Source organism: Bos grunniens, chromosome 15 (genome assembly GCF_055505025.1).
Source record: "Bos grunniens cultivar Pamir isolate PY7600 chromosome 15, Bosgru_T2T1.0, whole genome shotgun sequence".
Taxonomy (NCBI): domain Eukaryota; kingdom Metazoa; phylum Chordata; class Mammalia; order Artiodactyla; family Bovidae; genus Bos; species Bos grunniens.
The window spans coordinates 71,892,300-71,910,233 of record NC_141179.1 but is presented as its reverse complement, the minus strand read 5'-3'; the positions used below and the strand labels follow the sequence as shown (position 1 = coordinate 71,910,233).

Below are 17,934 nucleotides of genomic sequence, written 5' to 3'. Positions count from 1 at the left end.
AAAAGGTCAGTTTTCATTCCAATCCCAAAGAAAGGCAATGCCAAAGAATGCTCAAACTACCACACAATTGCACTCATCTCACACGCTAGTAAAGTAATGCTTAAAATTCTCCAAGCCAGGCTTCAGCAATATGTGAACCATGAAGTTCCTGATGTTCAAGCTGGTTTTAGAAAAGGCAGAGGAACCAGAGATCAAATTGCCAACATCTGCTGGATCATGGAAAAAGCAAGAGAGTTCTAGAAAAACATCTATTTCTGCTTTATTGACTATGCCAAAGCCTTTGACTGTGTGGATCACAATAAACTGTGGAAAATTCTGAAAGAGATAGAAATACCAGACCACCTGATCTGCCTCTTGAGAAATCTGTATGCAGGTCAGGAAGCAACAGTTAGAACTGGACATGGAACAACAGACTTGTTCCAAATAGGAAAAGGAGTACGTCAAGGCTGTATGATGTCACCCTGTTTATTTAACTTATATGCAGAGTACATTATGAGAAACGCTGGACTGGAAGAAACACAAGCTGGAATCAAGATTGCCGGGAGAAATATCAATCACCTCAGATATGCAGATGACACCACCCTTATGGCAGAAAATGAAGAGGAACTCAAAAGCCTCTTGATGAAGGTGAAAGTGGAGAGTGAAAAAGTTGGCTTAAAGCTCAACATTCAGAAAACGAAGATCATGGCATCCGGTTCCATCACTTCATGGGAAATAGATGGGGAAACAGTGGAAACTGTGTCAGACTTTATTTTTTTGGGCTCCAACATCACTGCAGATGGTGACTGCAGCCATGAAATTAAAAGACGCTTACTCCTGGGAAGAAGTTATGACCAACCTATATAGCATATTGAAAAGCAGAGACATTACTTTGCCAACAAAGGTCTGTCTAGTCAAGGCTATGGTTTTTCCTGTGGTCACATATGGATGTGAGAGTTGAACTGTAAAGAAGGCTGAGCGCCGAAGAATTGATGCTTTTGAACTGTGGTGTTGGAGAAGACTCTTGAGAGTCCCTTGGACTGTAAGGAGATCCAACCATTCCATTCTAAAGGAGATCAGCCCTGGGATTTCTTTGGAAGGAATGATGCTAAAGCTGAAACTCCAGTACTTTGGCCACCTCATGCAAAGAGTTGACTCATTGGAAAAGACTGATGCTGGGAGGGATTGGGGGCAAGAGGAGAAGGGGACAACAGAGGATGAGATGGCTGGATGGCATCACTGACTCAATGGACATGAGTCTGAGTGAACTCCGGGAGTTGGTGATGGACAGGGAGGCCTGGCATGCTGCGATTCATGGGGTCGCAAAGAGTCAGACACGAATGAGCGACTGATCTGATCTGATCTGATCTAATTCTTTAGTTCTGGACAAAAAGTAACACTGAAGAATAAATGAGCTTTGAAATATATCGTCTAAACAAGTTTGATGCTGCTAAGTTGCTTCAGTCGTGTCCGACTCTGTGCGACCCCATAGACAGCAGCCCACCAGGCTTCCCCGTCCCTGGGATTCTCCAGGCAAGAACACTGGAGTGGGTTGCCATTTCCTTCTCCAATGCATGAAAGTAAAAAGTGAAAATGAAGTCACTCAGTCGTGTCCGACTCTTAGCGACCCCATGGACTGCAGCCAACCAGGCTCCTCCGTGTAGGAAAATTTCGTATGAACAATAACCTGGACAGCCTTTAGCAATTTCAGTGGTAAACCAGGAAAATCTCTGGTAAACTGGAATTAAGTGGTCACCCTATGTTTATTTGTTTTTGGCTGTTCTAGGTCTGCGTGGCTGCACGCGTTCTTTCTTTACTTGCAGAGGGCAAGGGCTACTCTCTGGTTGTGATGCGTGGTCCTCTTACTGTCTGGCTTCTTTTGTGGGACACGGAATCTAGGTGCACAGGCTCAGAAGTCGTGGCTCAGTAGTTGTGGTGCTCAGGCTTGGTTGCCCCGTGGCGTGTAGCATCTTCCTGGGTGAGGGATTAAGCCTGTGTTCCCTGCACTGCAAGGTAGCTTCGTAACCACTGGACCACCAGGGAAGCCCCACCCTGTGTATAATTCCTGAGGGCCTCATGGGGTCAGAGCACAGTGACTGTCCGGATGTGTCTTCACTCAGTCCTGTTCCTTGCCCGTCCAGAGAATCATGACTGTGCTGACTCCTGCCTCAGTGTACTAGAGTTTATATGACTTCTCTGCTCAGTGCTCAGACTTACCTGAGACCTAGTTAACAGAGCTCAGATGGCCCTTCCAGGCTTGAGGTTTGTTTTCTCTCCCCATATTCTAGTTTTCCAGAACAGTTTCACTATAACTAAACTTGGATGTGACCCCAGAATAATCTTTCTACTCAGTTTTCTTCACAAGGACCTAAGCAAGCATAAGGATCCAGCTATACCTTGCTTTCATTCACTGATTAGCACTAGGTTGACTGGAAAATCATTAGAATTCAGCTGTGTTAAGGGACAGAAACCAACAATTAAGTATGTCAAAAATAGATCCTTCTCTTTTAAAAAGTGAGCTGGTAACATTTCATAGTATCAAGTAAATGCACATTTTTTTCCCCCTAATCCAAAGGACAGAGAATTGGCTTCATAAAATGTCAGTGTTTATGCAAAATGGTGCTTACCTGTATTTTGATTATGACTGTGTGGTGATAACTTAATGGTATACTTTGATGAACAGAGTGGAATTTTCTCTGTAAATAATTAAAATGAGTAAAACAAATGCATTAACCACAACTAGTATATATTATAATGCAGATGTGAAAACTCATTGCAGTGTATTAGCACATATTTTTCTTTTTCCTATTTTTAATTACTAAATAGTGGGTGGCATCTATAGTATATATTAAATTAAAAAAAAAAACCTGTTTTCTTCATAAACTAAATATTTTCAGTACTTAATATTTGTACTATAAAATGGCATTGGTCAGACCTATTAATGAACTATTTTTGGAAATTATGATGAACTATTTCACAGATTCTATTAATAGCAATATTGTAAATTTTGTAACATAATTTTCATCATAATGAAAATGTTTAAAAATTGATTTAAAAAAACTAACAGCAGTTGAAGGTTTCAATTAAACCTTTCTCTCTTAGGGTTTACAAGGAATTTCAGTTTGAAATAAGATTTTCAAATCCCCCTTAGGGAGCACATAGTTAGGTGGGTGTTAATTGCAGGATAGGGAAGGAAAAGTGAAACAGATTTAGTTGCTTCTCAGAATCATGATATTTATTACTTCAACCTGAAGATTCAACTCCATAGAGTCTTAACAGAATCAAGTGTGAGTTATTTTATCCATGACCCAGCAGAGGGTCTGAAATAAATATCATGCTGAAGGCTTGGGATTTTTGGTGCTAAAATGCACTCACAGTTCCTTATAAGACAATTGAGGTGTGTCTTTCTCCAAAACTTCCATTGTGTGTCTCCTATGTCTGGGTTATTTTTCTCGTGTTTATTCCCTTGCTCCCTGCTGGAATAAGAGGTCTTCCTTGATACCCAGTTTAACCAGAGATCTGACAACCTACCTACCTAATCTTTGAACATTTTACCCACAAGGGAATTTTTTTTTTAAAATCATGGAGTTTGTCCTTTACCCTGATGTGCTTTTGTAATCAAAGTTATGAGGGTACAACTTACAAGTATCACCTTTGACCAGGGACAGCCTCTGGCACGTTTCCATAACCAGAGTAGTCTCCTTAGATATGAATGCTAAGACCACTTATGCTCCTTTTTTCTGGAATTTGGCTTCTTGGACTAGTCTTTGAAACTGCGGTGCATCTCTAGAGCTGATTATTGTCAGAATCCCAATTGTACCTGGTCTTAATTTTCTCTTCTCTTCCCACCTGACTGAGTGAGCACCCGACATGTCCCATTACTGAGAACACTTAGGTTATTAAGAAACTCAGAACAGCTAATTTTGTGGCAAGCTGCTGTAGTGGGTAGAGTATTACATCCAGAGTACCTGAATATACAAGCTTGTCAAGTTATTTAAATCCTGAGCAGTGTTTTCCTCATGTTTGATAATAACCCCTAGATAGTAGGTTTGTAGGTTAGATGAAGTAATGTACCAAGCAGTCCTTTGTAGTCTCTAAAGCTTCAATATCATCTTTTCTGTTTAGCAAGGATATAATGTGTGCTAAGTCGCTTCAGTTGTCGACTCTTTGCTACCCTAAGGACCATAGCCCACCAGGCTCCTTTGTCCATGAGATTCTGGAGGCGAGAATACTGGAGTGGGTTGCATTTTCTTCTCAAGGGGATCTTCCAGACCCAGGGATTGAACACATATCTCTTAAGTCTTCTGCATTGGCATGGGGGCTCTTTACTACTAGCACCACCCAATAGATGGCCACAATAGCATGAACATTACGCTGGTGCTTGCCATATAGAATGAAGTGATATGAGCCAAAAGACTTTGACAGCCAAAAGACTTTGTAATCTGAAGGGAAGGTAAAAGGGAGGGGGCAGTGTTGTTATCAGTAACAGTGATAGGGCTTCTGTAGTCTCTGTGGGTCATTGTTTGACCTTTAGCCTCTTCAGGCAGAGTATACAAATACTGACTAATCATTTTCAACAGCATCATCTTCAGGTAGAGAGTCCTTCAGCTCTACAGAGTCTTGTGAAAAGTAATAACGTGATTTTTCTTAAAAGCTACTTGGTTTGAGTCATATGTTGGACAAAGTTCTGCATTGGTAATTTATGCCAGTGTGTCTTACATTTTCTTTAGCAGGCTTAATTAAAGTGAGATAAGTAAAAGGCAAGAGAACAGCATAGGATTTTTCAAAGCCAGAAAAATTTTAGAAATGCAAATTCATTTTTAAGTGTATTTAAGCCTAATAGCTGGCTTCATATATAATGAGAGTTTTAGAATTTAGAATTATGGGAATATATGTATTTATATATATTTGAGTTTATATATTTCTATATGAGTTTATGAATTTATCTGAGTTTATATATATGAGTTTATTATATATATATATATATATATGTACATATATAACCCCAGAAACATCTATATACATACACACACACACACGTGCACATACATATTTTTTCTTTCTCTTTTATTCTGATATCTTATTCCAAGTACTCTATGCCAACAACATTTAGGCAAGAAATTTACCTAGGTCTCCTATTTGAAAGGCTTCCCCGAGGGTCTAATCATTTAGTTACCAAATCATGCCTTGGTGCTTGTGATGGCATTTGAGGGTAAGAAAGAGGTAGTGATTGTCACTTTAGCACATCCTCTGACATTTGGTTGGAGATTTACACAGCATTTTGTATCCTAGAAAGCTTGCTCCTGCATCTCTATCTAGTCTTTTGATGCAGCGAAACAAGGTCAGTCCCTAAGGGTATCATTGAGGGTTATGATACGGGCCTGAACGTGATCAAAAACATTTCAGAAGCCTGGAGGATTCCTTTTGAGGCTGCTTTTACTGAATGACTCTCCTATTTTCTCCCTTAGGTTCAGTATTTCAATTCAATTCTCCTGAGGAACAGCTACATCCTTAGCAGACCTCGGCATATAAAACAATGAACTGAAGACTTTAGAAAGTCTCAGTCTGTCCTATTGTTTTCTGCCTAGCTCTACCTTTTACACTATGTTTTCCATATTTTAAATTAACAATATTAATAGCTATTTATTACAGACATTAATTGTGCATGTGTTTATAGCTTATTTGATACGTGGCAATTTAAAAAGACTTATGAGCACTGAGTAACAAAATTACATACTAAGTTAGTTTCTTGATGCTTCTTTTACATCTCTTTTTACCCCCTCTGATAACCCAAGTTTTATTCTTAGCTTGGCAAATCCCTACTTGTCCTCAGGAATCATCTCTCCCAGGAAACCATTGTATTCCTTTCTTTCTACCATGTTTGGATTGCATTCCAGGGCACCCTATCCATACTTCATCATATGTTCTTCCCACAAACATATATTAAATACTTATAATGACCTAGAAGCTTCTATGTTGAAATTACCTGTTTACAATAGTCTCCCCCACTGCATTATAAGCATCTTACACACAGAGATCGGGTCTGATTTATTTTCTAATCCACAAGGACCAAACCGTTTCTAGAGACAGTGGATACTTAATAAATGTTTGTTGTACTGAGTCACTGATAGAAGCTGTGGGGTAGTCTTATCAGAGCTAGTCTAATTATGAGGGTAAATGAGCCAATACACTATGTGTTACTATTAAATCATTTGATCATTATGATTTGCAAATACAGTTATATTCAAAATTATTCTCACTGCTTTTTCTGAATAGGAAGCATACGTAGCTCAGAAAGTGAAAGCTGGAAGTGGTAGCAGCCTCCATGAGCCTAACATCAGAGATTGCAAATTTGCAGTTGTTGAGAAATACACTCCACAAAATATATTTTGCTTGACTGTTTGATAGGCCCACACAGTGTTTTAAAGGACATAAAAGGAGGCAGGTGTTATGCTTACATAAGCATATGAACAGCTTACCATGGGCAGCCTTACAGCATGCATATGCTGAAGGCACACTCCCTGCAGGTATTTGATTTGGGAACCTCTACTCTGGGGTCTGCAAAAATGCTCCGATGTACAAAACCTGCTGCTTTGTCAGCATGTCTTTTCAGTTGTAATGTAATTTAATGTTTTGGGTAACATTGAACTACCAAAAATAGGCTTTCGTGCCAATTTTGCAAATCATTTCCCAGTTAACATCTCTTTAGGGACTTCCCTGGTGGCTCAGACAGTAAAGAATCTGCCTGCCAATGCAGGAGACGCAGGTTTGATCCCTGGGTTGGGAATATCCTCTGGAGAAGGGAATGGCTGCCCACTCCAGTATTCTTGCCTGGAGAATTCTATGGAAAGAGGAGCTTGGTGGGCTACAGCCCATGGAGTCACAAAGAACTGGACATGACTGAGCTACTAACATTTTCACACTTTCACTTAGGATAAAAGAGACTGTACAGTGATAAAATGTGTCTTAGTACTATTATTCCATAAGAACATAACTACACATAAATGCATATATAATACATGTGTGATGCTAGTTCTCACAACATGTTACATTATAAACTTTTTTCATAACCTCATTTGGACTTCAGATCTGCTCTAGTCACATCAGCAGAGGATCTTTTTTAATCTCATAAATAAATCAACTTGTGTGAAAGTAACTGTCAGTTCAAAAGATGAGGTAACATTTAAGTATGCATGGAAAAGAAGAAAGGCATAGCAAAAGAGACCATAATGAACAAAGATCCTGAGGGTAAAATGGTCTACTTAGCCTATTAGCAACTAGAATCTCAAAACAGGCAGGAAAAATTGAGATCCTATTAAAAAAAAAATGAATAGTATGGTAAAGAATTTGGACTTGGTTCTGTTGTAAAGACGTCTAAGTGTGTATTTCAAATACTATAAGCATTTCCATTGAATAAAAACAGATGATGACATTGTAGAGAAGAAATTGAAATAGAGTGAGACTGGGGTTAAGAGACCAGTGAAAAGGAATCGCAATAATAGTAGCAGGAATTGATTGGCAGGAGCAGAGAAAAATTGACTTAATTTGAAAGACCATTCCTTTGCAGATAAATGGAAGGAAACATAGACAGAAAGTATTTTTTTTCAAAAGTCTGTTTTGAAGGAAAATGTTTTCAAGAGTTTGGCTCCATCTCACAAAAGTCTATATATATATTTTTTTTTTTAGATAATTAGATTGTTATTTGGTTATTTAAATGTACTGGAGTTAGTGCCCAGGTGGGTTAGAAAACATTTAAATATTTATATTTCTATTAATTAGTTTATTATAAAAAAAAACAGATGATGCTCCATTTTAAAGACTGGTGCTCCTTATAGATTACACTTGGTCAAAATTATGTGAATTTGTTTCAGCAACAAATAGCATCTCCTCTGTGAGCCACTAACACTTTCACTTTTACTTGTGCTGAGTACAGTTTTTGGTCTTAGGCATATAGCATATAGCTGGCATTCTTGTTCTTGTTTGGTCACTAAGTCATGTCTGACTCTTTGGTTGCCATTTCCTCCTCCAGGCATATATGGAGGAAAAATTGCTTCCCTCATACAGCCTATTTTTTTTTAATGGTTCTCACTGTTAACTATTATATATGCTTTCTTAGATTTGTAATTAATATACTAAGTTGTATAGACTGTAAGTAAATAATATCACTACAGTGGTGCTTGAATGCTATGGCAGCACCAAATAAAAAAGAAAACACCAAATAAAAAAGAAAACACACATCATTGAAAACTATTTCAATTCACTCTAAAGATTGATTGTGAATGAATGACAAAAAACCCAGCATCCAGGTTATTTAGAGGGAAATATGAAAACCCTATGCCCCACAACATTAGGCAAATTAAGTTATCAATATTTTAATTAATTGTTCTGAGCTAGACTAATTTAAATCTTATCCTACTTTAGGAAGGTACTTAGAATCTATGATTGTCAATTTGAATACAAAAGTTGTTTTCCTAAGGAAAGTTATGATAAATAAGCTAATTCACATTGGAGAATAATGGTCTACACATACCATTGTGTGGAGAAGGAAACCGCAGCCTACTCCAGTATTCTTGCCTGGGGAATCCCATGAACAGAGGAGCCTGGCGGGCTACTGTCCATGAGATCGAAAGAGTTGGACAGGACTTAGCAACTAAACCACCACCATCACATGCTCCTTGTAAACACATAAACAGAGTTTAACTTGAGCATTATTGTGATAATTCAACTCTTTTTTACTGATTGTTCTTTGTTTGGTGACCTTATTATTTGTCTGTGTGGTAGAACACGTGAGTATATTATTTCCAAACCTTCTGAGTGCTAAGTTTTAGATTGTTTTTTAATTAGCATTTTAATTGCTCATCAAAGTAATTGAAGACAGAGTGGGAAAATGGAACACTTGCTAATCCCTTTGGTATCAGTCAGTGCTGTTTTCCCAAGGTCAAGTGCCTTCCTCATGGAAACTTGCATTGCTCTGAGCTCCCTATTACATGACACGACAAGGCTAAACTGGCATCTTTGAAAGATTTTCTCCCTCTTTTCTTCCCTCAGTCTAGATGCTTGCTTGCTACCTTAGGTGAGATGTGAACTTATTGAATCAACCTTGGGCTTTTTTTGTGCAAAAGAAATATTTGACATGATTGTTAACTTTTTAAATAAAATACTTAATGTCTTCCGTGTTGCAAACACTTGGCTGACAACAAGTATAATGTCTAATTGTAAAAGGTAGAGTAATTTTTTTCTTCTTCTATAGACCACATTGCCCCATCCCACAGAGTGACATATGAGCAAATGGGAGAAACATCTACAAATGAATACCAGGAGGAGGGCAGTTAGTACAGAAGCTAAAGCGCCTTGTATGAGTGCCAGGATCACCATCTACTTGCTGTGTAAGCTCTGTGTGTGCCTCATTGATGTGGGGATAAAGAGAAGATCATGGTGAGACTTTAGTATATTGATACTTATGAATTGTTTAAAATGATCCTTAAAACGTTTCAGCAATATATTTCCTTTTATTATTTTGACAGTAAACGCAAGATTAATCTGGCTTGGGGCCCATAGTATAAAGACCAAGATTTCATGGTAAAATTCATGTTGCTTTTAAAAAGTAAACATACTTTTCTCAGGCCTGAAAATATGATCCAGGTCATTCTTGCTGATTTGATCTGCTTCCCTAATCCTTCACCAGGATGCAAAACTGTTTCTATCTCATTCATATACCTGTGCTTGCCTTCTGGCTAACACCCTATAGCTTTACACAAAGCTTAAAAAAAAAAATGAATATGCCAGGACCCTGACTTAGATAGTAAATACATTAGGGAATAGTTTGGCTTTCGGGGAGGACTGTCTACTTTACTAAAAATGGATGATAAGGAAGATAGTCATAAAGTAAAACGGAAGAATTAAGGAACTGATCCAAATTCAGCTGAAAAAAAAATGGCTTGTCCAATTATAATTATGTCAATTCAAGTCAAGTGCTCTATACACTAGAATAACTGATGGAATAACTGATGAATGGCCAGTCATTTTGGCTTGAACAGCAGATCTGGTCTCAGGGCAAAAGAATAAGTTATCCCTAAATGTATTTGTTTATTTTTTTAATTCCAATTTTTCTTTCTGCTGTTCAAACCACCAGTCTCCTCTCCCTCATACAACCCTGAAAATAAGTACAGTGATTTTTAATGTGAACAATTAATAGTCTCTCAATCCTGTGTTGTGTGACTGAAAACATTTTTAGAAAACTATACTCATTTAAAAAAAATTTTATAGCTTGCAGTCTGAATTAAGTCTGCCTACTCTGAAAATGTGTTTCCCAGGTGGTACAGTGGTAAAGAATCTGCCTGCCAATGCAGGAGACATAAGAGACTCGAGTTTGATCCCTGGATCAGTAAGATCCCCTGGAGGAGGAAGTGGCAACCCTCTCCAGTGTTCTTTCCTGGGAAATCCCATGGACAGAAGAGCCTGGTGAGCTACAGTCTGTGGGGTCCCTAAGAGTCGAACACAACTGAGTGACTAAGCACACAGCTTGTACCCACCAGGCAACTCTAAGATATTCCCCTGGTTCTCTTATCCAACTCTATTACTGTCCTTAAGCTCCTTATGTCTAGAATTTCTGGAGCTGCTCTGTTTAGAATTTTATTCTGTTGAGTTGATAAAACACTTACAGGGATGTTTTTCTAACATTTACCACTTCATTATTTTATGTTCATTTTAGTTTATCAACTTTTCCAATTTAAACGTATCACCCTTTGTCCCACTTGGCTCTTTTATGTTGGATGTAATTTTGTGACTTCACTGCCCTTCTTTTTTGTTTTGTTCATGTTTCCTTCAGATCCTCTCTTATCTTTGTAATTTTTTTTATATCTAACTATAAAGTGTTAGATATTGGTTTGACCAATGATAGGAGAGTTGCCTCCTATTTAAATTCATTCATATAATTGATATACTTGGTTTTACATCTGTCAGTTTTTAAACTTCCATCTGCCAGGTTAGTAAAAAGTTGAGAAGAGACTTGATACTGTGTCTCCTACTGTTCAGAGTGCTTTTCTCTCTGTCTCTTTTCTTACTATTTATTTTACCTTTCAAAAAATCAAAATATATTTTAGGTTTGATAGAGTTGTACTACAGAGTAAGGATATATGACTTTGGAGTCATCCATTTCCCCATCTGGATTTTTACCTACAGACACAGAAGTCATAGTAATTCCTGAGAGAAAGTACAGTGGTGCTAACCCCTGACTCAAAGAGAAGTCAGTTTCCCATGCCTTCTGTAGTTTATCATCATTTTCCCACTCTGACAAAAGAAGACTGTTCTCATTTTGAGGCATAGCTTCTAAAATGTGTTTTCCTAGGTCATCAAGTTGATGACGGGGAAAGAGTTGTATTTCTGTTTTTGGAGGCACAGCAGAAAAATCTCTCCAGTAGCTTTGTAAATGTCATTGCCTCCTAACCTTTGAAAGGTCCATTATTTCGGACCCAGGCCAGAGCAGGGTGACCACTGACAGGTTATACACATGTACAAAAACACATTTTGTCCTCGGATGCTAAGATGATGGGTACTATTATACCTGAGGTTTCTTTTCTCTTGGTACTAGCCAAAGGCCTGATGACTTGATACAGATCTAATTCACATAATGATGTACCATCTGTGACCTGAGATGTGCTCTGAAATAGAGTCCAGAGCACATCATGGACCTCTTGCCGTCCTCAGAACACTTGATCTAACCAGCTCCAAGTTTGGCATAGAGGGTGATTGCCCTTGCTTACCTGTGACCCAGGTACTTCCGGAGCACTTGATTAATATTGTACTCAGATTAAAGGTTTGCTTTACCATACAGGTAACAAGCTAAGGCTCTCAGTGCCTAATGTCAAACAGTGTTCTCTCAACAGTCTGCTTCTATGTATCCTATGTACATGTATATTTCTATACATTATGTATATTCAGAAAGGGGAATTGCTTTCAGTTCAGTTAGATATACACCAATAAAGTTCTAAGCTCATAAAAGAAAAGTTAGCACAAGTGCTCAGGAAGCCATTCCTGTAGACAGCTAAGATAACATAGAGTGAATATTGATTCAGTCAACATGGATTATCTAAATACATATTATGGCACTGAACTGGCACCATGGAGATCAAAAATGGAAAAAAAAAAGTTGATTTTCTTTCAAACTTTTCAGTGGAAAATATTGATGCAAGCAAGCCTTTTTGAGGGAATACATGAATGTGTTGTTTAAAAGAGTCTCTGTTTATGATGTGGTTATGAGTTTGTCATAGAATTTGTTACACAGAGTGAATGTGGCACCTTTGTGCATGTAGAAGGTTATGGGAAGGGGCTCTTTTATGAAAGAATACTTGAGGTCATACACCTAGAAACAAATTCTGTTTCTCAGACAGAAAGCAAGGACTTTAAGGACTAGTCCTTGGTATGTGACATATGGAAATATGTTTCTTTATCTGAAAGAAACTAGTGTTATCATCATGTCAAAATAGGAGTTCCTGCAGGATATTTCTGGAGATAAAATACCTGGAGTGAGAGTTATAGGATAGATTTGAATTGAACGGTAGATGACTTGAGATGTTTGTGTATCAACTTATTCTCAAAAAGTATTAAAACCTTGTATTCCCTTAGGGTTTGGTAAAGTCTTTGAAATATTCCACTCTGCCCCAGCAATGTTAAAGGAGCCTAAGGTAGGATCTTGTTTGTTTTTCTTTTTGCTTGCATTACTAGAACAGAGAAAAAAGAGCATTTTAGAACCAGGATGGGGGTGGCTATAGTATTTGAAGTAAGAGAAACTCAATGTTCAGGTTTTCCTTTTTCTCTCTCTCTTTTTTTTTTTTTAAAGAATTTTCTCCCCAGGAATATAAGCTAGAGATTATTAATTAAATTTTCATAATCAAATACACACATATACACACACCCACAAACACACCAGAGGGGACAAAACAAGATGGGTCTGGTCGTCACAGCTTATGATTTATTATGAGAGAACAAATGGTAAATAAATAAGTCAACAAAGATAATTTATATAATTATGAATTGAAATGAATGCTGCAAAGGAAAAGGTCAGAGAACACTGCAAAGCAGCCTAGTTTATTTGAGGGGATCAAGGAATTCTTTTCAGAGAAAATGACATTTCAGCTGAGCCCTGACAGATGAGTAGGATTTTAACCAGGCAGAGAAATAGAGGAAAGAATGTCCCTGAGAGAGAAGACAGCCCCTGTGAAGCATCTGAGGAGGAAGGCTGTCCCTGCCCTCCATTTGAATAGCTGAGGAAGTCCCACAGCTGCTGCTGCTGCTGCTGCTAAGTCGCTTCAGTCGTGTCCGACTCTGTGTGACCCCATAGACGGCAGCCCACCAGGCTTCCCCATCCCTGGGATTCTCCAGGCAAGAACACTGGAGTGGGTTGCCATTTCCTTCTCCAGTGCATGAAAGTGAAAAGCGAAAGTGAAGTCGTTCAGTCATGTCCCACTCTAGCGACCCCATGGACTGCAGCCTACCAGGCTCCTTAGCTAGGGAGTCCCCAAGAATGGGAAGTAAAGAATCCGGAGGGATTAGGCAGGTAGGCAGGTATAGTACTGTGTTATTAATAGTTATCTGTAGCTGCTAGAACTGAGCACCATGAACTGGGTGGGAAACTGGGTGGTAAAAGTGTCTAAAACAATAGATACTTATTTTCTTATATTTCTGGAGGCAAAAAGTCTGAAATCAGGATGACGGCAGGGTCATGCTGTCTCGCCTAGCTTTGGGGAATTGCTGGAAGTCCTTGGTATTCCCTGACTTCTTCATCACACCCTCTCTGCCTCTGTGTTCCCTCTGGGTGTCTATCTCTGTGTCTCTTCTCTTTTTATAAGGACTCTCGTTGTATTGGAGTAAGGGTCCCCTCTGTTCCAGGATGACCCAATCCTAATTTGCATCTTAATTACATTTACGAAGACTATGTTTCCAAATAAGATCACGTTCCCACTTAACAAGGGATTAGTGTTTCAATGGACCCTTTGGGGAACACGATTTAGCCCACAGCAGTAGGGTCTGTAAACTCTGCCGAGGAGTGAGTGTTCCATTCACTGAGAAATCTTCAGAATGTTTTAAGCAAAGGATTAGCAGGATTTAACTTACTGTCTACTGTACTGTGGTATTTTACAGAAATGAACCTGAATGAACTTTTTGGTCAAACTATGTAATTCCATTTATAGGACACGTTAGAAAGGGGAAAATTATCAGTCCAGTAGTTGCCAGGGGTTAAGGGGATCAACCACAAAGGCACCATAGATGATTTGGAGGATGGATGGAAATATTTAATACCTTGACTGTATTATTTTGTGAACATTTATAGGTGTGTACACCTGGGAAATGGGAGAATTTTACTGTGTATAATGATACCTGAATATCAAATAAGCACTGAGAATGGATTCAGATCGGACCCCACTCTGGTGGTCCAGTTGAGACAAAGTTGTTGCTTAGATTGTGGTGGTGAAGCTGAAGCTTTAATATTTTGGCCACCTGATGTGAAGAGCCAGCTTATTGGAAAACACCCTGATGCTGGGAAAGATTGAAGGCAAAAGGAGAAGTTCAGTTCAGTTCACTCACTCAGTCATGTCTGACTCTTCGCGACCCCATGAATCGCAGCATGCCAGGCCTTCCTGTCCATCACCATCTCCCAGAGTTCACTCAAACTGACGTCCATCTAGTCGGTGATGCCATCCAGCCATCTCATCCTCTGTCATCCCCTTCTCCTCCTGCCCCCAATCCCTCCCAGCATCAGAGTCTTTTCCAATGAGTCAACTCTTCACATGAGGTGGCCAAAGTACTGGAGTTTCAGCTTTAGCATCATTCCTTCCAAAGAAATCCCAGGGCTGATCTCCTTCAGAATGGACTGGTTGGATCTCCTTGCAGTCCAAGGGACTCTCAAGAGTCTTCTCCAACACCACAGTTCAAAAGCATCAATTCTTCAGCACTCGGCTTTCTTCACAGTCCAATTCTTGCTTCCATACATGACCACAGGAAAAACCATAGCCTTGACTAGACGGACCTTTGTTGGCAAAGTAATGTCTCTGCTTTTGAATATGCTATCTAGGTTGGTCATAACTTTTTTTCCAAGGAGTAAGTGTCTTTTAATTTCATGGCTGCAGTCACCATCTGCAGTGATTTTGGAGCCTAAAAAAATAAAGTCTGACACTGTTTCCACTGTTTCCCCATCTATTTCCCATGAAGTGATGGGACCAGATGCCATGATCTTCATTTTCTGAATGTTGAGCTTTAAGCCAACCTTTTCACTCTCCTCTTTCACTTTCATCAAGAGGCTTTTGAGTTCCTCTTCACTTTCTGCCATAAGGGTGGTGTCATCTGCATATCTGAGGTTATTGATATTTCTCCCGGCAATCTTGATCCCAGCTTGTGCTTCTTCCAGCCCTGCATTTCTCATGATGTACTCTGCATATAAGTTAAATAAGACGTCAGCGGAAAATGAGATGGTTAGATAGTATCACCAATTCAATGGACATGAATCTGAGCAAACTCTGGAAGATAGTGAAGGACAGAGGAGCCTGGCATGCTAAGCCCATGGAGTCATAAAGAGTGAGACATGACGTAAGGACTGCACAACAACAACACATTTTTGACCTTCCATTTCACTCCCTTTGGGATCAGCTATCAGTTTGCCAGCTCCTTACCATTTTGGCAGCTTGCTGAAAAGAGCTTTTGGTCCCAAGACAAGTAAAGGAAGAGGTTCTGAACCTGGGGCATCTGCCTGAGTGGGGTCAGGTGTCAACAGAAGAAAGAAATTACACAGCTTTCCCAAGGGTTGTTTCTGCTCAGAATAATTAAGGAGAAAGAAAACACAGATGCTGAAGAAGGGAGGGAGAGAACGGAATGAGGTGTCTCTCTGTCCCATGTGGTCAATCTTTTGGGATGTATTGAGGAAAAACTAGAGACCATGAGGAATAAGTATGTTCCTGCCACCTCCTCAAAGGTGTTACCAAGGATAAGCTGCAGAAGCCTGCTCTCTCTCAGCTGTGCTTTGCAGTTTCTGACACTCATCTAGAAGCGTTTCATTGACAATAATAAGAAATTTGCAAAAACAAGTTGCTCTGGAGAAAGTGAATATATGTAATTTTTTTTTTTTCTTAAGAGTCACTTTTGGTCTTGTTTGTATTTTAGTTGGGACAAGGAAACATTTTATAACTTATTTTTGTTAAATAACAAATACTTTCCCCCCCTTGCAGTCTTTTTAATGGGAGAAATAATCAATAAACTTGTTTTCAAGCTCTTTTACTGCCATTGATCTATGGAATTAGCTAAACTCAAATCTTAGAGGAGTCAGTGTCAGACCTGTGCAATTGAAAATCATTTTAAGGGCTATTTATATTTAAAGAAGACATACTATAGCTGTATTAAAAGTCACGCTAACTCTAGACCTTGACAGAGTAAAAATCCAGAGTTTTAATTCTAGCCCTGTGAATTATTTATGTAATCTTGTGCAAATTAGTGTTTCTCTTAGATCAGATATCCTCCTCTGTAATATGATATATGTACACATATATGTGTGTGTGTATGTGTATGTGTGTGTATGTGTGTGTGTGTGTAATCTACTTAGTAAATTTGGATGTTGGAATTATTCTATGTAGAGCACTTGTAACATCTGACAGTTTTCACTTCATTAATTCTTACTCCCTGTTGCTTTCCCCTCTAACACTTACTATATAACATATATCTTATTTCTTTTCTCTGTGTCTCCATGATAGAATATAGAACCATGAGAAGAGTTTGTTTAGTTTATTTCTTTAAACTCATTGCCTAGATCAGTGCCTACTAGGTGACAAAAGATAACTGTTCAGTTAATGGACAAATGAACAAATGATTCTTAGTAATAATACTATTCTCTTCCCTTGATCCGCAGTGTGTAATTTAAGTGTGAAGCTTCTCAGCAGTGTGATTTCCTAGCTGTTCCTTGGATACAATCAAAAGCTTTGCTGTTGATACAAGTGAAAATAAGGGCATCCCAACCTTAAATTGGATGAAAACTCCTTTTCTCACCCAATCAGGTGTGAACAACAGAAATCCAGGGTATCTGTGGCTGGGAGGAAGGAGCAAAGCCTGTGAGAGTGTTGCCTGGGAAAGCATCGTGACTCCAGTGTTTGTTCAGCTCCTGTACTTTGGGCATTGCCTGACTGTCCAAAATGTAGAGATATTCATGAATAATGGAGTGGAACATGAACAAGAACTTGTATTTGTTCTCTTGTTCACCATAAGAAAGAAGTGTTCTCAGTAGAAGGCAGACTGAAAGTTTCTCTTGGTTTTGAATTCTGGCTCAGATGTCAACTGATTCTGTCTCTGGACTGCAAAATAGACAGCTTTATTCATTAATTCCTTTGATTGATCTAGCTAAAATATTCTCTGAGTTGTGTTAGTTTGGTATTGCTGAAAACCATTCCTATTTTTTCAAACATGTCCACGCTTTATCATCATGTTTAATTCCTTGGCACCTAATGTAGTTGATGCCGGAGAATTCTGGGGGGCAAATGTCGTTCTCTGGAAGAAAGTCAATTCAGGGGGGACAATACAAGTACTTCCAGTAACGATCACATTCATAAAAGAGCTGAGTGAGCTGGTTAAGGGAAGCTACGGCATGAACTCTGACTCTCCGTGATGAAAGCCTGTCTGTGTTCATTCATCATTGTTAAAGTGAATAGACAGAGGGTGGCCTCAACCTTCTCAAGGCTGAGCTAGCCTCACGTCTTCTAGAGTTCGCTACTGAGCAGTGCTCTCATAATTCCTTCTGAGAATTGTGATGTTATGAAAAGTACAATGGAAAAAGGACTAAAGACCTATTTGTAGCACGATCAGAAAACGGAAGATATATATTCACAGAAATATTTTTCATGTGTGATTGAAAAAGTAATTAAGTCCAGTTTTACTCCTCTTCTTTTTTCTAGTAGTTATGTGATATATATTATGTGCTAA

At 38.8% G+C, this 17,934-nt stretch overlaps 1 protein-coding gene across 4 annotated transcripts in view; it reads left to right on the top strand.

The window, feature by feature from the left end:
* The window catches only part of LRRC4C (leucine rich repeat containing 4C), a 1,485,185-nt gene that overhangs the window by 523,958 nt on the left and 943,293 nt on the right, over positions 1 to 17,934 (top strand). Inside the window, exon 3 of one of the 4 annotated variants that reach the window (XR_015141674.1) lies at positions 9,230 to 9,414. The exons of the other annotated variants lie outside the window; for them this stretch is intronic. The gene's annotated coding sequence lies outside the window, so the exon portion shown is untranslated. Of the gene's footprint in view, positions 1 to 9,229; positions 9,415 to 17,934 lie in introns of those variants that run through there. 4 annotated transcript variants of the gene reach the window in all.